At 36.3% G+C, this 22,351-nt stretch overlaps 1 pseudogene; it reads left to right on the forward strand.

Annotated features, from left to right (window-relative positions):
• The first annotated feature begins 1,971 nt into the window (after positions 1-1,971).
• LOC136227202 (uncharacterized) lies at positions 1,972-18,509 on the forward strand (annotated as a pseudogene).
• The last annotated feature ends 3,842 nt before the right edge of the window (positions 18,510-22,351 follow it).

Here is a 22,351-nt window from a genome sequence, read left to right on the forward strand (position 1 = left end):
TACAATTACAAATGAGTTGTTATGGTTGATAGATCTTTGTGACTAAAGGATCTAGTTTATCATCCGTGATCTTATTTTTCTGTATTTATTTCTGGTTTGTGTGCAAAAGTTAGCGCACCTAATTCACGAATGAGGTAGGAAGAAGTGGAGGCTGGTTAGAATTGTGAGGAACAAAAAAAATACAGATTTAACAAAGAATACGGGTTTAAGTTATGTGCATTTCATACATTGTTTGGATGGAAGGTCATTAAAATATGATAAGATAATAATAAAATTCCAAAAGAAAACAAATATGGAAAACTCAAAAAAATATTTTTCTCTACAATTTCTTTTAGTAACAAATGGGGCCTAACGTTCTTAAACTCTTGTCTGATTTTTTTTTTTTATAAATCTCACAAAAAAAAAGATGAAATTACCTTTTGCTTGGTGCAATATATATATGCAAAGTTATTTGAGATGGAGAATTAGGGATGTAAATGGGGCGGGGATTACCCGTCCCCGACGGGGAGGGGAAGGGTAATCCCCACCCCATTTTTTAACGGGACGGAGACGGGGACTAATACGTGTCCCGTTAGCGGGGACGGGGTGGGGATGAGAAAGGGTAGTGGGGATCCCCGAACCCGCCCCGTATTGTGCCCCGCGGGGATTCCTATGTTAAATTTTGATTTACTAGACAAACATTGTTATGACGATGATTTCACTTAAAGTTATGTATGTTTTACTTGTTATTATGCACTTATCTATGGACGAATATATGGTGCAGATAGAAGCAATTTAGTATAACTGTATAACTCATGCTAGAGCTACAAGAGAAGAACACGTGTTGTGTTTGGCAGACCAAACATGAATGTGCCAAACTCTACATACATTTAATATACATTACGTTTCTTGCAAGCCTTAATTATTTTTCAATAATAATACCTTAATCATCGTTTCTTTTCTTTAATATTTTTACAATCGTTTAGTTTATATTATCCAGCTTTCAAATCCATTGTAATTCCACTGTTTTTCTAAAAATTTAGTATTAAATTGTATTTTGAAATATATGAAAGTAGATTTTAATTAGCTAGAAAGTGTGTGTTAATTTCATTATGAAATCATGGATTAAATTTATACAGTAACGGGGCGGGGTCGGGGATTTATACAGTAGATTTTCTTATTCTTTTTATTTATTTATTTTGTAAGTCGTTGTTTTCTATCACTTGCTGATGATGATGCTGAGTCAACAAGTCAGCATTGTAAGTCGTTGTTGTTTTCTATTACAAGAATGATGTTGGGTAATCAAGTCAGCATAATTGTAAGTCAACCCGTCAGCAAGAGTAAAATCAAGAAGTCGGAATGCTGAGTTATCAAGTCAGCATGGCTGTGATCAGCATGGTACTGAGGTGATAATACAGGTCAACATGGTCTTGCTGTGTTACCACTGGTCAGTAGGTCTTGCTGAGTTTGTACATTTTTTAGTAAGGATATTTTGGGTATTTTCACAACTTTGTAAAGGCTATAAAAGGTCTGGGTTGGGAAGTAGTTTCATACGAGAGATTCTTAGACTAAGTCATAAGTGTACACTGTGATAATCTGAATTGGGGATTGGGAAAACACGAGAGTTTCTGGAAAAGGAGAAACTGTTTCAATCTTGTTGTAATCTCCATTGATTAGTGAAGTTGCTGGATGTAGGCAGTTAAGCCGAACCAGGGTAAATTCTGTGTGTATTCTTTTGATTGTTGTTTCAAGATCCAATCTGTGATCTTTGTGTACTTTGTTTCTCTGTGTGGTTGTTTGATCGTTCGAAGCGTAGTTCAACAATTGGTATCAGAGCTAATCAAGAACAGAGCAATGGGTTTTACAAAGATCGAGATCGAGCGTTTCAATGGTAAGGGAGATTTTGCTCTATGGAGACAGAGGATGAAGGCAATCTTGGTTCAAATGAAGGTTGCGAAGGCTCTGAAGGGCGAGAAGGAATTTCCGGCGACAATGACGAAGGAGGAGAAAGAAGATCTTCTTGAATTGGCTTACAGTACGATCGTCCTGTATCTTGGCGATAAAGTGCTAAGAGAAGTTTCGAAGGAAACCTCAGCTGCTAGGGTTTGGCTCAAGCTTGAACAGTTGTACATGACGAAGACACTTACCAATCGGGTTTATCTTAAGGGAAAGCTTTTCGGCTTCAAGATGAACGAGGACAAGCCAGTTGAAGACTATCTTGATGATTTCTCAAAGATCATAATTGACCTAGAGAACATAGAGGTAAAGATTGAAGATGAAGATCAGGCCATAATGATCTTGAATTCTTTACCCCAGTCTTTCAGTCATTTTGTTGAAACCATGAAGTACGCTAGAGAAACACTAAGTCTGGAAGAAGTTCTGATGGCGCTAAAGTCAAAACAGATTGAGGCCAACACCAACACTGAAGCTGCAGAAGGATTATTTGTTCGTGGAAGGTCTGAGAAAAAGGACTCTCACAAGCCAAAGAATAAGAACGGGAAAAAGTCCAAGACTCCATCCTCAAGTAACAAAGAAGGCAAGGTCTACAAGTGTTTCCAATGCTATAAGGAAGGACACTTCAGGAAAAACTGTCCTGAGAGGAAGAAGAGTCAAGGTCAGCCTAAAGATCAAGGCGAAGCCGCTGTGGTAGAAGAAGGTTATGAGAGCGCTGAGGTCCTTGCTGTCACTGATAAAGATCCAAACACTGACTGGATCTTGGACAGCGGATGTACGTTCCATATGACTCCTAACAGGACGTGGTTCGAAGACTTTCAAGAGGAAGGTGGGAGGGTTCTTCTAGGCAACAACAAGTTGTGCAAGGTACTGGGTCAAGGCTCCATTAGGCTGAAGATGTTCGATGGTCAAGAAAGGATTATGACCGGTGTGAGGTATGTGCCAAAACTGAAAAGAAATTTAATTTCTTTGGGTACGCTTGATAAACAAGGATACAATTATAGAGCCGAAGGGGGTATCATAAGGATATCTAGAGGACCTTTAGTTGTTATGAAAGGTACCATGAGTAATGGCCTATACACACTCCTAGGTAGTACTGTGTTAGTCTCTACCGCAAATCTCACCGAGTCTAAAACTGATAGAACCAATCTTTGGCACCTTAGACTAGGACACGTGAGTGAAGTTGGTTTACAAGAACTTAGGAAGCAGGGTTGTCTTGGTAAAGATCACATAGGAAAGATAGATTTCTGTGAGAACTGTGTCTTAGGGAAGTCCAGTAAAGTCAAGTTTCCTAAGTCAGCAATACATAGAACCCATGACATTCTTGAGTACATTCACTCTGACCTATGGGGGCCAACAAGAACTAAGTCTCATGATGGGAGGACCTATTTTATGACTCTTATTGATGATTACTCTAGAAGAGTATGGGTTTATATTCTAGCTCATAAGAATGAGGCTTTGCAAACATTCAAGGATTGGAAAGTGTTAGTGGAAGACCAAACAGGAAAGAAAATCAAAAGGTTGAGAACCGACAATGGTTTGGAGTTTCTTGACAAAGATTTCATCACTTTGTGCAAGAAGTCAGGTATAACTAAACATCATACCGTTCCTGGAACTCCACAGCAGAATGGCCTAGCAGAGAGGTATAATAGGACTATCCTAGAAAGAGTTAGGTGCATGTTAATCCAATCCAGTCTCCCTAAGTCTTTCTGGGCTGAAGCAGTGCAAACTGCGTGTTACCTAATCAATAGGTGCCCATCATCTGCTATAGGTTTTAAAACACCTATGCAAATGTGGTCTGATTACCCAGAGGATTATGGAAAACTTAGAGTGTTTGGTTGTTCAGCTTTTGCACACGTTAGACAGGGAAAATTAGAACCTCGGGCTCTAAGATGTGTTTTTATAGGCTACCCTATAGGAGTCAAGGGCTATAAGTTGTGGTGCCTAGAATCTGGTTATAAGAAATCCATAGTCAGCAGAAATGTTGTGTTCAATGAGATGGATTTTCCTTATCGGAAAAACCAAGAAAAAACTCAGTTAGAACCGAGTAGTCCTAAGTCCATTCAAAACCTTGAGAGTGTTAAGAATGAGGTGGAGCTTGAAGAAAATAGTGAAAACACCCGTAAAACCGAGCAAGAAGTCAGTGATGGTAATGATACTGAGTCCAGTCAAAGCTATAGACTTGTTAGAGACCGTGAAAGAAGAGTCCCTAGGGCCCCGGTTAGATATGGTTTTGAGGACCTTGTAGCTTATGCATTTAGTGTTGCTAAGGAAGTACAAGAGTCTGAACCTGTAACCTATAGGGAAGCTGTGAATTCGGTTGACAAGGAACAGTGGCTTAACGCTATGAAGGATGAGATAAAATCCCTTGATAAAAATGAAACTTGGATTTTGGTAGATAAACCTTTTGATAAGAAGTTGGTCGGTTCAAGGTGGGTGTTTAAAAGAAAGGAAGGGATACCTGGTGTAGAGGAACCTAGGTTTAAAGCTAGGTTGGTGGCCAAAGGGTTTACTCAGCAGGAAGGTATAGACTTTAATGAAATCTATTCACCGGTTGTTAAACATAGGTCTATCAGGATTATTCTCTCTCTTGTAGCTCGTTTTGATCTAGAATTAGAACAGTTAGATGTCAAAACAGCTTTTCTTCATGGAAACCTGGATGAGGTCATATATATGCAACAACCAGAGGGTTTTGAAATAGGAGATAAAGACCAGCGGGTATGTTTGCTTAAGAAGTCTCTATATGGTCTGAAACAGTCCCCTAGACAGTGGTACATGAAGTTCGATGAGTTTATGATAAGTCAGGACTTTCATAGGTCTAGTTATGACTGGTGTGTGTATAGTAGAGACCTTAGTGATGGCTCTAAGATTTATCTCTTGTTATATGTTGATGACATGCTTATAGCTTGTCAAAACAAAGCAGCCATAAATCAGTTAAAGGCACAACTAAACACACGGTTTGAGATGAAGGATCTCGGGTCAGAACGGAAAATTTTAGGGATGCAAATTTCTCGAGACAGAGGAAGAAAGAAGCTATTCCTAAGTCAGTCAGTTTATCTGAGCAAGGTGTTAGAACGTTTTGGTATGACGAATTCAAAGGCCGTTCTCACTCCACTTGCAAGTCACTTCAAGCTGAGCAGCAAGCAGAGTCCTCAAACTGATGAGGAAAAGGAAGACATGGAGAGGGTGCCATATTCTAGTGTTGTAGGCTGTCTAATGTATGCGATGGTCTGTACACGTCCAGATTTGGCTCATGCTGTGAGTCTCATCAGCAGGTTCATGGCAAATCCAGGAAGAGCTCATTGGTCAGCGGTGAAGTGGGTGCTGAGGTATGTCAAAGGCTCATTGAGTAAAGGTTTGAGTTATGGTGGAGCTGAAGCCCTAGTGGATGATGTAGCAGGTTTTGTTGATTCTGATTATGCTGGTAGCATTGACACCAGAAAATCCCAAACCGGGTACGTATTCACTGTGTTTGGAACTGCAATAAGTTGGAGGGCAAGTCTACAGTCAGTTGTGACTTTGTCAACAACCGAAGCTGAGTTTATTGCTGTTACAGAGGCAGTAAAAGAAGCTATGTGGCTGAGAGGAGTCCTAACGGAACTTGGAGTGACACAGATTGATGGTTTGAAGATTTACTATGATAGCCAAGGAGCTATACATCTGTCAAAACATCAAGTTTTTCACGAGCAATCCAAACACATAGATGTGAGAATGCATTTCGTCAGGGATGTGATTAGCACTGGTACTGTTCAGATGGTGAAAGTGGGAACTGAGGATAACCCAGCCGACATGCTGACCAAATCTGTTTCAAGTAATAAATTTGAACATTGCTTGAAACTGGTTAGGATGGTCAGTGGTCCTTGAGTGTATTTTCTTCACTAGTTGATGGAGTGAATAGAAAGACAAGGTGGAGATTGTAAGTCGTTGTTTTCTATCACTTGCTGATGATGATGCTGAGTCAACAAGTCAGCATTGTAAGTCGTTGTTGTTTTCTATTACAAGAATGATGCTGGGTAATCAAGTCAGCATAATTGTAAGTCAACCCGTCAGCAAGAGTAAAATCAAGAAGTCGGAATGCTGAGTTATCAAGTCAGCATGGCTGTGATCAGCATGGTACTGAGGTGATAATACAGGTCAACATGGTCTTGCTGTGTTACCACTGGTCAGTAGGTCTTGCTGAGTTTGTACATTTTTTGAGTAAGGATATTTTGGGTATTTTCACAACCTTGTAAAGGCTATAAAAGGTCTGGGTTGGGAAGTAGTTTCATACGAGAGATTCTTAGACTAAGTCATAAGTGTACACTGTGATAATCTGAATTGGGGATTGGGAAAACACGAGAGTTTCTGGAAAAGGAGAAACTGTTTCAATCTTGTTGTAATCTCCATTGATTAGTGAAGTTGCTGGATGTAGGCAGTTAAGCCGAACCAGGGTAAATTCTGTGTGTATTCTTTTGATTGTTGTTTCAAGATCCAATCTGTGATCTTTGTGTACTTTGTTTCTCTGTGTGGTTGATTGATCGTTTGAAGCGTAGTTCAACATATTTTTTCATATATTCTTTTAAATTTTAAATGGGTAAACGGGATACCCACGGGTCGGGGATTCCCTCGGGACGGGGACGGAAATAAATTTTGTCCCCATTTGTTTCGCGGGGCGGGTATGGGGATTCCCCGTTTAGTCGGGGAACGGGGATGGGAACTCCAATTCCCGTCTCACCCCGCTCCGTTTACATCCCTATGGAAAATGCAAATAAATGGAGAAATAAATAGTGAAATTTCATTTTGTTTTGGGCAATAAAGAGTTACTCAAGTTAGGCCAACATTTTTTTTTGTCAAAAATAAATACATATCTGAAACTCCTCATTTCTTTAATTTTTTTTTTTTTTTTTGGTAAGAAGGGAAGAAAAAAAACAAACAAACAAAAACCTAACCCGGGATCAGTCTAGGAAGACTGACCCCAATCCTATCCTCAAGAAGAGAAGGTAACATAAAAGAAGGAGGAACGGAAAGGGTAGAAACACCTAACATCCCCCCATGCCCAGCAGCTGCCAAGCGATCCGCCACGCGGTTTTGCTCCCTATAAATATGGGAGAAGGTAAGAGAATCGAAGGCAGGACGAAGCCTCAAGATGGCTTTAATGAGATTCTGACTCTTAAGACAAACAACCTGTCTATCCGAAATAATTAATATAAAAGAGAAAAATGAATAAAAACTCTATCTAATCAATTCTATCTGTCATTTTTTTAAGATAAAGTGTAAAAATGCCCCTAACATTTTTAGTCAAAAGCAATTTTATCTTTAACGTTTAAAATTATGCAATTTTACCCCTAACGATGACAAATTCGGTCAATTTGACAAATAATCCATCAATTCTCTTCTCGGTCATAAATCTTATCATCTACACTTCACATGTGCGTCATTTTATAATTCATCAGTAACATATCACGAACAAACAAAAAGAATTAAAAAAAATATAGTCTTTCATACGAGTTGGATAAAAAGAATCAAACTTGCTAGCGTTAGAGGAAAAATTGTTATTGACTGCCAATGTTAGAGGTAAAATTGCACCATTTTAAACGTTAGGGATAAAATTTCTTCTAGGTGTAAACGTTGGAGGTATTTTCACACCTTATCCATTTTTTAAATCTAAAATCTAAGAGTTTTTCGTTTTGTTTTGTCATAATTAATTAATACTAATCTGAAAAGAGTTTTTTTTTATTAATCTATATCTATATATATCTATAAAAGTAGAACTTACCTTTCAACATGATGTCATCAGCAATCGAGGATGTATCAAACTAGGATTTTTCACTATTTTTTTCACAACTCTCCGTCTAAGCATAACTCTCTAACCTTTCAACATGCTGCCACATCAACAATTGATGACATGTAAGCCAAGAATTTCATAAATTTTGGATCCTTCTACTAAAAGCTGAATGGTTAAATGAAATTAATATTCATTATTAATTTCGTAAGACGTTTTAGTCCGTATGTTGATTTTAATTATCATTAACATGTTAATTCGGTAATATTGATTGAAGTAATTCATGAATTAATTGAGAAAATAAAAATTCAAACAGTCTGCCTACAAGAGTGATTTTTTAGCTCATTCGAAGTAGATAGATAATTTATATGAAAAAAATTTCCTCTCCCAAATTTTGTTTAGCTCCTAGAACTTCTGTTTCTTTTCATACGTCATATTTCTTGGTTTTTTAGTGATAATTCGACATATATGGTTAGAGTTCGACTCATGCAAGCAGAGTATCGAGCACTTATTTCACTTGTGTCAGAGGTAAAACTTGGGTTCAAATGCTTCTCTAAGAAATTGGTTACCCATTGCCATGTAGCCCGACAGTATGGTGTGACAATTTAAAAGGCACATACTTAACGACGAATCCAATCTTCCATGTCGTTCGAAGCATCTAGATTGACCCATTTAATAAATAAGTGGACATGATACAATATATTTTATTAAACGAGTTATATAGATTGACCCATTTAATCCAATTAATTAAATTTAAGCAAAATTTAGTTTAAATATAATTAAAATCAAAATTCAACATATTAGATTAAATCAACACACTAAATAAAATCTAATATCTTTTTACAAAAAAAAAAAATTCTAATAATATATGTTGTTTATCCTCTTACATGCTATATTTTCTTAATATAATTAAAATTCAACTCAAACCTATTTAAATTTGAATTCAACAAGTACAAAAATAAAGTACCATCTTCATTACACTTCATTAAAAAGAGGAAAACGTGAAAATGTGAATAAAGATATAATCAATTGTATAAGGGACGGTTTCTGACGATTAGAGCGTGTTGGCACCTGTGAACATGAAATTCCCATTCCAAAACAAAATGTCAATTACGTACTAATGAAATATAGTAAATTCTACTTGGAATATCTTCTTTAATTAGGCACTTTTAAGGTTTTTATATATAAAAAAAAATTCTACTTAATTAGGGGTAGTTTTAAACAAACTTAACTATATATTCAGATAATTGATATTTAGGGAGTTTGAATTGAATTGATAATTAATAAATCAATTGGATTTAATTGAATTGAATTAATACGCATAAGAAGTATTTGATTTTTTTAAAGGGTTAAAAAAATATTTAAATAGGATTTATTTTTTTATACATAGTTTCTGCGAGTGTATATGAATAAACGACATTCCAACTAATTTGTAAAAATATTTAACCATACCATATGAAACTTTACAATTAGGTTGGAGATATTATATATGAATTTGAGATCCACATAGCAATCTCGCTAAAATTTCAACTCAACATATTATTTATATCAACACTATATATGGGGATTTATTCAGGAATATAGTGGGGATAACACCCATGCACCCTCATGTTCTAACTTCGGAGGCAAAATGTCCCCACCCTTATTTCCATGCCCGAATATTTTAGGGATTTTCCTTCTCCGCCGGTTCAGATCCTCACGGGTTTCAGGGAATCCTTACCCCATTGATTACTCTAAACCTTTTCACATGATCACATTTTCTCTTGTTTTCTCGTTTTTCATGTTTTATGGGTTTTTTTTTTCGGGGTTTTCAGTTTTTTTTTTTTGTTTTTCTCATTTTTTTTCAATTTTCCATTTTTTTTTTCAAATTTTCATGATTTTATCATTTTTTTCACAAATTATTATGTCTTAATAGGTCAACCCAACTAACTCGCGATCCAATCTATTTATTATATGAGTTTGGTGGGTCGATATATTTATGACCCAACTCATAAATAGACCAACCCTAATTCATTTAATTGTGAGTTAAAAGGGTCGTTAAATACATACCCAATTATTTTAGCGTAATTATCCGAGAGAATGGCAATTCTACAAAAAGATGGTATTTTTTTAAGTTGAAGTGAAAAAATAAAAAATAAGTGAGAGATTTAAGTGAGGTTTTAAATAGTTTTTAGAGAAGAAATGAGAAGTGAGGTTTTAAAGAAAATAATTTGAATGAGCGAGAAGTGACAATTTTGAAAATAAAAGAGTGACATGAATTGCACCATTTAAATAATACATATATATATATATATAACTTTGAAAAAAAAATGAATTGCTTTTTAACCGAATTCATTCACACAAAAGATTTACTCTATGAATGATTTGTCATTGCACCCCTTATACGATAAAAAAAAAAAAAAAAAAACTAGAAAATTATAAAATTAGAGACCAATTTATATATTTAGACTAATTACCTAACTTATTACATATCTAGACTATATTTTGATGATTTTTCTAAAATATCACAAACCTTTCGTCTTCCTCTCTTTCTTTCTATCAGTTTCAACCTATCATGTGTATCGATTTCAACCTTTCATCTCTCCCCTTCCTATATATTTTACGAAATCACATCCATTTTCTTCATCATCATGTTTGTCTCTTCTTCCTCTCTTTATCTCTTGATTCTTCATCTTCCTGATTCTAGAAATTAAGTCATGGTTCTTCATCTTCCTGTTTCTTTTCGTCTCTTGGTTTCTTCTTGTACCAAATGAAGACATCGTTATTCGACGCTATTCTGCGTGTTTTTCTTCGCTGATCATATTGTTATTGTCGATTTCAATGGTAAAAACGGAAATAATGCAAGTATATACTGTTTCATCTTCTTCTTTTTCTAAGAAATGGCTTCGTAAAATGAGTTTTGCGAAGTCTGCGAAGAAAAAATAGGCTGAAAATGACGATTTTGCTTCACAAAAAAAGATTATACGAGGTTTGCGAAGAGAAAATCATCATTTTTACCATGATTTTTCCACTTCGCATACTCATTTTCTGCAAAACAAAATTGTCTTTCTGGATTAATTTTCTCTTCGCAGACTTCGCATAATTGTTTTCTGCAAAGTAAAATCATCATTTTTTTTTGTTAAATTTTGTGAATGTGGTTGAATACAAAACATTAAATTCAAGTATCCAAGCCCAGACAAAGGAGGAGGGTTGCGGTAGGTTTGTGGCGGCCAGCGTAAAACTTAGCCACATCTTATGACATGAACCATACTATAAATACCGTTGGGGCGTTCCCTACTCAGCGACGCGCTGCACTTCCTAGACCCGGGTGTAGTGATAAATGTGCAAGGGTTGCTAGGTCGTCGCCCCGAAGCGGCGCGCCACCCCAGGACCCGGGGGTGGTGTCAAATATGCAAGGGTTGCTGGTAATTAAGCTAGTCCACGGTAATGGTAAGGGTAGGGGTAAGGGTAGTAGGTTACGCTTTGGGACATGGAACATAGGTTCTTTGACAGGAAGATTAGCTGAAATTGTAGATGTTGTGAAGAGGAGAAGAATAAATATAATGTGCCTACAAGAAACCAAGTGGGTTGGAGCCAAGGCTAGAGAGATAGCTCCTTGGGGTTATAAGCTTTGGTACTCAGGAAAGGATAAGGGTAGAAATGGAGTAGGTATTCTTATTGATAGGGAGTATATTGATGATGTAGTAGCGATGTCTAGGAAGAGCGATAGAATTATGAGTGTTAAATGTGTGAAGGATGTGGACCAGAAAGTCCTAGTTGGAGATAAGGATATCAAGGAACGGTGGAGGTCCTATTTTGATGACTTATTTAATGGAGATCGCAGACAAGATGTTGGAGATATAAGTATCCATCACGATATGATAAATCATGAATGCCTGCGGAGAATTCAAAAGGGTGAAGTCAAAATGGCATTAAGTAAGATGAAGTTGAAGAAAGCAGTAGGACCGGATGGCATCCCTATTGAGATTTGGAGATGTTTGGGAGAAAGAGGAATCGAATGGTTGACGACGTTCTTCAACAAAATTTGGAGAAACAATAAGATGCCATCAGAATGGAGGAAAAGTATCTTAATCCCTTTGTATAAGAACAAAGGCGATGTCCAAGATTGTGCCAACTATCGGGGAATCAAATTAATGAGTCACACTATGAAACTTTGGGAGCGAGTGATCGAACAAAGGCTAAGGAGGAAGGTGAAGATCTCGGAAAACCAGCTTAGCTTTATGCCGGGAAGATCAACTATGAAAGCCATCCATCTAATGAGACAATTAATGGAGCACTATCGAAATAAGAAGAAAGACTTGCATATGGTTTTCATTGACTTGGAGAAAGCATATGATAAGGTACCAAGGGAAGTACTTTGGTGGGCCTTGATAAGGAAAGACATTTCGTGGAAATATATTGACATCATAAAGGAAATGTATGAGGGAGCATGCACGAGTGTACGTACTAGTGTTGGAAAGACTGAAGAGTTCCCTATTACGATTGGAGTGCATCAAGGTTCCGCACTAAGCTCATTTCTTTTTGCCATCGTTATGGATGAACTAACAAGTCCACTTCAAGATGGTATACCATGGTGCATGCTGTTTGCAGATGATATTGTGTTGGTTGATGAGACGAAAGGAGTGGAGAGGAAGTTGGAACTATGGAGACAAACTCTAGAATCTAGAGGCTTTAAGTTGAGCCGAAGTAAGACATAATATTTGGAGTGTAAGTTTAGCGACCATAGGAGTAGGGAGGCAGGGACAAACACCCTAGATGGGAGAGTTGTTCAGGCCTCAGATTGCTTCCGGTATTTAGGATCTATTATCCAAACGGATGGAGAAGTAGATGGAGATGTTGCTCATAGGATTAAAGCTGGTTGGTCGAAGTGGAAGAGTGCTACGGGTTTCCTTTGTGACCCCGGCATGTCTAATAGATTGAAGGGAAAATTCTACCGGACGGCAATTAGACCAGCATTGTTATATGGTACGGAGTGTTGGGCAGTGAAACACTACCACATACATAAGATGTCGGTGGCAGAGATGCGTATGTTGAGATGGATGTGTGGTCATACGAGAAAGGATCGGGTGAGTAATGAAATAATTAGGACAAAATTAGGGGTCACATCTATTGAGAATAAAATGAGAGAAAACCGACTAAGGTGGTTTGGCCATGTGAGACGTAGAGCGCTTGATGCGCCGGTTAGGAGAACCGAAGAGTGGCAAATGGATGTAGTGGTGAGGGGTAGGGGAAGACCTAAGCAAACTTGGAGGAGGGTGATCGAGAGTGATATGAGTTTACTGGGAATTGAGGAAAATATGGTAGTGGATAGGACGGAGTGGAGGGAGCGAATTTGTGTCGCTGACACGACTTGATTTCATGGTTTTATATGATGGTTCATGTTAGCCGACCCCGAATCATTTCGGGACTAAGGCTTTATTGTTGTTGTTGTTGTTGTTATCCATTTTAGCTTGAATACAAGAGAAACAATGACAATAGGTGGTATACTGGGATGTAGGGGATGATGTTCTGGGGTGTAGGGGAGATGGTATTCTAGGATGTAGGGGATGGTGTTGTGGGATGTGTCACGGGGCCAACTCTAGACCAGACCAAAACCCCTTGCGGCACCTCGACTTTTTCCAAGTCTCGGCCAGCCAACTCCCACCGAAGGGTTCCATCAATGCCTCTATCGGTATTCCGTCCCGAAGGCTCTCCTTGTGGTTAAACCTCGCCCTAAAATGGGCACGCACTGTGGGCTCGGTCCGCCCACAGTGTCTATAGAGTTCCCCTCTATGGAGACATCTGCCTTCCTTCACAAAGGACGTATGCCCGACTCTCCTGTCCCTAATAGACGAGGGTGGATCGCTTAAGCCAGTTCTGACTACTGACCCATGGGGTGGCGGAGATCCAACACCAGGATAATCCATGTCCCCTATAGTGTTCCTTATGCCAACTCCGCCTCTTCCATCAGCGTACGTTGACATGCCCCATTCACCACTCCATGCTGAAGCCTTCTCATAGCTTTGCCAATGCTTGGGGTTGAGTTTGCATATTTCCCCCTTACATGATGCAAGGGGGAAAAAAGAAAAATTACCATTATCATCCCAAAAGATCATTGATTCTGTAACGTCTGGGGTTTAGAATTCAAATTATTGTTGCAAGTTTGTTGTAAATTTTGATAATGTTATGGTTTTAATGTTAGAATTATTGTTGCAATATTTTTGTAATTTTTGATATGTTATGATTTTAATGTTAGAGTTATTGTTGCACTCTTGTTGTCATGTTTTATTTGTTATATACCACTTCTCATATTTTGCAATTTGTGAAGCCTGCGAAGATAATACTGCTTAAGAACACGACTTTTACTTTGTATATTGCGAAATCTGCAAAGTAAAAGCCATTCTGCGAATTAGTATTGCCTTTGCAGGGTTCACATATTGCGAAATATACGAATTAAATTTCATATTCTTAAGCAATATTATCTTCGCATACTTTGCAAATTGCGAAATATGCGAAGTAAATTTCATATTCTTAAGCAATATTATCTTTGCATATTTCAAAATCAGACGGAATTGAAAAAAAAAGAAAGAGTAAGAAATTTCTAAGATTGTGTAGATGAAATAATTTCAATTTCTATATCAGTAGGAGGGTCCACATTAGGAGAAATCCTCCGATTTATACGCGGCATACAAAAACATTTAAATTAAAATATAAAACCAAATGGGTAAATTACATCTATGGCCACTGAACTTTAGCTATTTTCACATTATGGCTACTGAACTTTATTTTTTTCCGGTGTGACCACTAAACTTTACACTTTTTAACGCTGGTGGTCACTCAATTTTAACTAACTTCTCAAAATGAACGTTAACGATCTCAAAATAAAAATATTCAAGAATTAAAGTTGTTCAAAACGACATTTACCATGAAACCATATTTTTTATTTTCGAAAATCGCAGTTTTTGGAGCTTTCTCTCTCTAAAATTTCAGTTTCTCTCTCCTAACCAAACAACACCTAAATGACCTCAAAACGAAAATTTTCAAGAATTAAAGTTCCTTAGAATATTATTAACATTTTTTATTTTTTACTTTTAGACGTCAACGGTCGTTTTGAGATATTGAGTGGCCACCGGTGTTAAAAGGTGTAAAGTTCAATAACCATACCGGAAAGAAATGAAGTTCAGTAGCCATAATGTGAAAATAGCTAAAGTTCAGTGGCCATGAGTGTAATTTACCCAAAACCAAATTACCCTTTAATTAAGAAAATACAGTACTTACTAAAAGTGAAACGCTCGTCAGTCATCATATTTCTCTCTGTATCTTCTCACTGTCTCTAATCTGTATTTCCGTCACCGCTAATAAGTACACTTTCTCGACCGGATGTGGAGTAACGTCTTTTCGCCGCCGGCCTTTTTGCGCCGTTACCTACGCCAGCAAGTAAGATTTCCGTTTCCCTTTGTTTTCATTCATTTCCTTCATTTACTGATTAATTGCTTCCGTTTGTTCTTCTTTCCCTTAATGTTGGTGATTTCAATTATTTTTTGAATTTTCAATATTCTTGTGAGGATTTCAGTTATAGTACGATTGTTTATTTCTGGCTTTTTTTAATTTTTGTCTTGTTTTTCGTGGGTTTACACAAAGTATGTTCTGGCTACTTTGTGACCTTTAAGAGCAGACAGTTGTAAGTGGATCTTTGTTTTCTTTCTTTGAATAATCAATTTTCCGTTTTATTTCCTTATGGAATGTCATTTATTTCTGGATTTTTTGAATTTTTTTTTCTTGTTTTTCGTGGGTTTATAAAGATCTTGCACTTTCATTTTCATTTTCATAATTTCATTTGTTTGGAAAATTGTGTTCTAGCTAATTTGAGATATAGATATGAGAAACCTATTCTTTTTCAAGTCCTTTTCCTCAAACAATTCTATTTCTCCTGTTCATGTTCCTGTTCCTTCAGAAAGAAATGTCCATGATTCATCAGGAAGAGAGCAGACTAGGCCCAAAAAGAAGACCCTGGAACGAAATGGAAATTCTGATGCAAGACGCCCTCCACGAGTTCAATATTCAGCTCCACCAGATGGTACCAAAGATAATCCCAAATCTCATTCTAAAGGTTCCCGTCTTCACTCTTCTTCTAGAGATCGGGTAGATAATCATGAATCTCCACGTAGACTTGCAAGGAATGTCTTTGAGAGGCTCTACCAAACTCCTTCTGTGAATAAATCAAGTTTGAAGGAGTCCAATCATCGTATGCCAATCAAAGTTGAAGATATCTATCATGTTAAGGTGAATGAATGCTTTAATCCAAATTTAGATGTTCCTTGCTCAAAGGGTTGCTCATTGGAGAAAGCATATGAAACTGTTGACAGCTATCATGGAGATGATTTCGTAGCCTCTCAGAATGAAATATGTTTTGCTGGAAACAATTCTGAGGAAAAGAAGTCTGTTCAAACAGAAGAAGATGCAGTCAATGTGGACTTACAGCAAAGATATAAAGAAGCAGAGGAGAGGGTCTTGCTTCTCTCTAAAGAACTTGAGCAAGAATCCTTCTTTCAAGATAGGAGGAAATTAACGGAGGACAAGTTGAGCTTGGCAGTTGAGGTTTCAGGTCTTCTAACGTCTAGAATTGCTGAGAAAGAGAGCTCAAAAGAAGAACTTAGACTGGTTAAGTCAGAATTTGAGTCACAGGTCTGGAGATTAGGGAAAGAGAAGAGTGAGTTGCAGTCAGCATTGGAAAAAGAGTTGGACAAAAGGTGAACTAACTGGTCATTGAAGCTTAATAAATATCAACTGGAAGAGCAGAGGCTCCGTGCTCGGACCAGAGAGCTTGCAGAGCAGAATGTCTCTCTTCAAAGGAAAGTCACTTCTTTAAGCGAGAGAGAAACAGAAAATAGAAGTGCAATAACATGTTCAGAGCAACAAGTTAGGCACCTAACTTCAAGGGTGGAAGAGGTGAGTAAGGAGAATATTGATCTAAGAGAAAAGGTCTCTGAATTAGAGAAAAAGTACTTAGAGGCAGAAGAGAATCTCAGTTGCTTCAAAAGGAATTTCAATGAGAAGGATGAGGAGTGCAAAGAGTTACAAAAATACATTTCGAGATGGGTAAGAACATGGAGTGAACAAGAGAACACAATTGAGGGATTGCACCAAGCATTTAGTGGTGAACTTGAGAAGGAGGATAAGCATGTGACCAAATTTCAGATGGAGCAAATGAGATTGACTGGTGTTGAATTGTCTTTGAGAAGGAAGGTGGAATCTCAGAAGATAGAAGTCGATTCACTTCGGCATGACAACATTTGTCTATCAAACCGCTTAAAGGGGTGTGGGGAAGAGATTGGTGCTTTAAATTTTAAGTTGGATAAAGAAATATGGTCCCGTATATGCTGCCTGCAAAATCAAGGGCTGCCAATGCTGAAGGAGAGTGCTCATCTGTGCTCTCAGTTATTGGAATTCAGTAAAGAGCAAGCAAGCCAACTTTCAGCAACTAAACAGGACACACTACTTAAAAGGAATGTGTTAGATGGATAGTTTGTTGTTGAAGCCGATGTAAAAGTTCAAGGCTTTAAACGTGGATTTGAAAACTTAACTAGGAGTTTGCAGACAATATCTTCTGTGCTGCAGGAGAAGTCCACTTCAGTTGCTTCAAAATCTGAGTCGTGCACTATTGGGGATCGGGCAGGGAAACTAAATGACCTAACTTCAGAGGTAATATTATATACACAAACCCACAGACGGTTCAAACTCACTTGCACACTCACACGCACTCATTGAAATTCACTTATTTTTCTAGTTTTAAACTAGTTATGGATCTTTAATACTATCTGTTCATTTTCCTGTTGTTGCAGGAGACCTTAAGATATAAGCTGAAAGCAGAAGCTATGCTTACTAGTTTATTAAGAGAGAAGCTGTACTCCGAAGAGATGGAAGCTAAGCAGTTGCGTGCTGAACTGGCAGCAGCAATGAGAAGAAATGACATTCTTCCGTGTGAAGTTCAGACTGTAATGGACAACCTTTCTCATGCCAGCCATAAATTGAAAGACTATGAACTTCAGGTAATTCAACTTATACATTTCTTAGTCGATGTTTTATTACTGTTATATGCATGAATTCTCGAGTATTATAAGATTTTAAATGTTGTCTCAAGGCACAATAATGTTCAGGTTTAAAACTCATCTTGATTGACCAGATTGGTCATTGTTAGTTGCTTTTAGAATGATCAAAGCAGTGGTCTAAATAAGAAAAATAGGAAAAATCTCTGTTTGTTTTTTTGACCAGTTTTTTTTTAATCTTTTTAATAGATGCAGAAGAAAGACGAGAGCATGAACCAGCTTCAAAATGAGCTCCATGAATCCATTAAAGAACTGACGTACACGAGGGACATTCTACCCAAAGTTTCAGGGGAGAGAGATGCGATGTTTGAGAAAGTGAATGAACTGAAGGAGGTAAATATGCTACTGAATTCAGAGATTGAGACGTTGAAGGAGAAGATACAAGGGCTTGATGAAGACATACTTATAAAGGAAGGTGAAATAACAATTCTGAAAGACTCTTTAGGTAACAAACAACAGATCTTTTGACCTCCTTGCTGGTAGTGAGGATTATGCTGAAGAATTTTTGCTGAAATGATTGGTGCAGTTTTATTAGTAGGATATGTAAATACCATTGGTTGGGTATAAGGTAGTATAAAAGCTAGAAATACCATTGGTTTTATCTAAAATGGTATGTAGCTGGTTTCTCTATTCTTGATTAAAGTTATCAATTCATTTTTTTGATTCACCATATTTATATTCTATCATGCTACTGAAGTTTAGTAAATTGTCCCGTTTGTGGTTTAGTCTTTCATTTCCAATAATGTCATGTTCAATACCACATCTTTCAAATCCTCCCTGGTTACATATACTAATTTGGGGTTCTTTAAAGGCTTCGCAATAATCAAATTTCTTTGTTTACTAAGCTACTGCATGAAGATTACATGGGAGTCTGCCTTCTCCGTTTACTTGCTACTTAACGTGGCCTCCCTTGTCTTTTTTTCTTTGTTTTCGTTTTTTCGTTTTCCTCTGTAACAAAAGAAATAGTTTTTAGGGAAGAAATGAGATGTGAGGTTTTAAAGAAGATAATTTGGAAAAGTGAGAAGTGAGGATTTTGACAATAAAAGAGTAGACGTGTTACTGAAAAGGATTTTTAACATTTATTCATGTGTTTGTGATTTATTACTAATTAATGATAAAATGATGGACATGTAAAGGGTGAATAGAGTAACTATTCTCACATTTGGTTCAATTTTTTTTATGGAATAACTATTTAATGAAATTCCTATTCCTTATTTTCATGGAATAACTATTCTTCAATTTATCTAAGGATATTCTTATTATTGTATTTTTATAATTACAAAATTACCCTATATTAAATCCTCAATCTTCTCTCTAGCCAATTCCTCAAATCCTACAAATTTTGACGAATCCATAATTTATATCATAAAAAACGTGAAAAATAGAAAATTGGGGAAAACGTTAAAAAATGTAAAAATACGAAAAACATGAAAAACATGGATAACGTGAGAACATTACAAAACACGAGAATATGCAAAAAAACACGAAAAATATAAAAACGTGAACAAACGCGAAAAACATGAAAGCGCAAAAAAATAAATAACAAACACACAAAAAAACACAAAATAGGAATAACGCAAAAAAGTGACAAAACACGAAATATACAAAAACGCAAAAAATACAAAAATGTGACAATACGTGAAAAACGTGATAAACATTAAAATGCGAAAAAACGCAAACAAAATACGAAAAATATGAAAAAACGTGAATAACACAAAAAAGTAACAATATGCAAAAAATACAAAAACACGAAAAAACCGAAAACGCAAAAAAGGAAAAAACTGAAAAACTAAAACGTGAAAACGCGAAAAAATGCAAAAAACACAATAACGCGAATAAGACGAAAACGTGATAAAACATAAAAAATACGAAAATGTGAAGAAACGCGGAAAACAAGAAAACTTGAAAAATACGAAAAAACGTAATAAAAATACCGAAAACAAGAAAATATGAAAAAATTGTTATAAACACATTATTGACATTTTGATGTTTTCACATTTTTTCTGTTTTTAACCTTTTTCATATTTTAGTGTTTTTCGTTTTTTACATTTTTATATTTTTCCACTTTTTTCATGTTTTCCAGGTTTTAACATTTTATTACTTTTCGTGATTTTCATATTTTCCACTCTTTGTGTTTTTAACAAAATTTTCACTTTTTTTTTACGTTTTTTACAAAATTTTCACTTTTTTTTTGCGTTTTTTCATGTTTTTCTGTTTTTCATATTTTTTTCAAGTTTTCGTGTTTTTAACGTTTTTTACATTTTTGTGTTTTCCACAACTTTCCACATATCTACATTCTTTTTGCATTTTACCGTTTGCACATTTTTTTTTGTTTTTTCATCTTTTGTATGTTTTTTGTGTTAACCCGTTTATATGTTTTTCGCATTTTCACCCTTTTTTCCAATTTTATTTTGTTTTTTTCTTTAGTTTTTGTGTTTTTAATGTTTTTTTTTGCGTTTTATATTTTTTGTTTTTACTGTTTTCCACCTCTTTTTTTGTGTTTTTTTTACAATTTTTCCATTTTTCATTGTTTTTTCTATCTTCCATGTTTCTCATTTTTCTGTTTTTTATATACTTTTTAAAATAATATATATATTAAATATTTAATCAATTTACAGTAATAATTAAAATTTTGAAAGAAATAAGAAATTCTAAGATAATGTTATAATATATATATATATTCTATTTTATTTTGTTCCACCAATCAAACATACGAATAGTTATTTTTTTAAAATTTCTATGTCGTTCTATACGGCGATCCAAATGACACATTAAAATAATGGAAAATGTGTTATTGGAATCAATAAAAAAAATTAAAAAGGTAAGGGGAAATTACAAAACTAGGTCAAATGGGAGGCTCATTTACATATTTAACTCATTTACTCAACCTACTACATATGTAGATTGATTTTGTGTGACTTTCCCATAATACCCCTAACCTTCCCACTTCCCACCACAACGGGAACGGCCGCTCCCCCCCATCTCCTTGGTTACGCAAAAAGTTGGCTCCTCCATTAATGATTTCAAGACTTTTGATCTTCATTTCTTCCTTTAAATTACACGAAATCTGCACCATTTCGCCAAATCACAATGAATTTCTCTTTTTCCTCTCTTCATCTCTTGATTCTGCAACTTCCTAATCCTAGAAAACGAAGCTATGGTTCTTCAACTTCATGTTCGTTACTTGGTTTATTTCTTCTTGTTACCATCAAAGAAATGGTTATTCTACGTTATTTCCTTCGTTTTTCCCAGTTTATCATATTGTTATTGTCGCTTTTAAGGGTGAAAGGCGCGAAAAATATAAGTATCTGTTGTTTTTTCTGCACGAATACACTTCGTGAATCGATGATTTCGCGAAGATTTGCGAAAAGAAAGAGCCTGAAACGTGATGATCTACTTCGTGAATCGATGATTTCGCGAAGATCTGCGAACAAAAAGAGCTTGGAACGTGTGGATCTACTTCGCGAATCGGTTAGTTCGCGAAGTCTGCGAGTAGAAAAGTTCATGATTTGACTTGCAGACTTCGCGAAAGCATCGATATGCGACGTAGATCTTCACGTTTCAGACCTCGCATACCTCGCGAAAACATTGATTAGCGAAGTAAAATTACCTCTTTCCCTGCACATTTACATTTGCATGCTTCGTTAATCCTCATTTCGCGAAGCCAAAATCGTCTTTTTCCCTGCCTAACACGATTAATTTTTTATGAAGGTGGTTAATTACATAACATCCCTTTCTAGAAGGCGGCGTCCTCGGATGCAGGGGAGATAACTTTCCTTCCTGTACAAGGAGAAATTTCCCTCAAGATTGGCACATTCACTCCTAAAATGGTTGGTTATGAGAGATTGTGTCAATAATCCGGTACCAATTTTGAAGCGGATGAGTAATCTTGGTGTGCACCATGAGACACATCCATCCCAAAAGGTCTGGACTTCCATTTCTCATCCCAAAAGGTCTGGAAGTCCAGACCTTTTGGGATGGATGTGTCTCACGGTGCACACCAAGATTACTCATCCGATTCAAAATTGGTACCGGATTATTGGCACAATCTCTACTAACCAATCATTTTAGAAGTGAATGTGCTTTGTTAGGAGTTTATTATGACAATCTTGTTGTAAATTTTGATGCTGTTATGATTTTAATGTTGTTATTGTGGCAATCTTGTTGTAAATTTTGATAATGTTATGATTTTAATATTAGAATTCGTTGTTGTTTGCCATTTTTTGTTATATACCACTTCACGAATTAGTTTCAAAACACATTCAGACTTCACATATGCGAACTAAATTCATCAAGTAAACCAAACTTTAGTTTCGCAGGCTTCGCATATGCTAATGAAATTCATCAAGTAAACCAAACATTAGCTTTCACAGGCTTCGCATATAAACCCAAACATTAGCTTCGCAGGCTTCGCATAATATGGAATCTGCGAAGTCAGACAGGAGGAGGGGAGACGAGCGTAAATATTGAGGGTATTATGGAAAAGTCATACAAAATCAGTCTAGATATGTAGTAGGTTGAGTAAATGGGTTAAATATGTAAATGGACCTCCCATTTGATCCATTTTTGTAAT

Source organism: Euphorbia lathyris, chromosome 4, assembly GCF_963576675.1.
Source record: "Euphorbia lathyris chromosome 4, ddEupLath1.1, whole genome shotgun sequence".
NCBI lineage: Eukaryota > Viridiplantae > Streptophyta > Magnoliopsida > Malpighiales > Euphorbiaceae > Euphorbia > Euphorbia lathyris.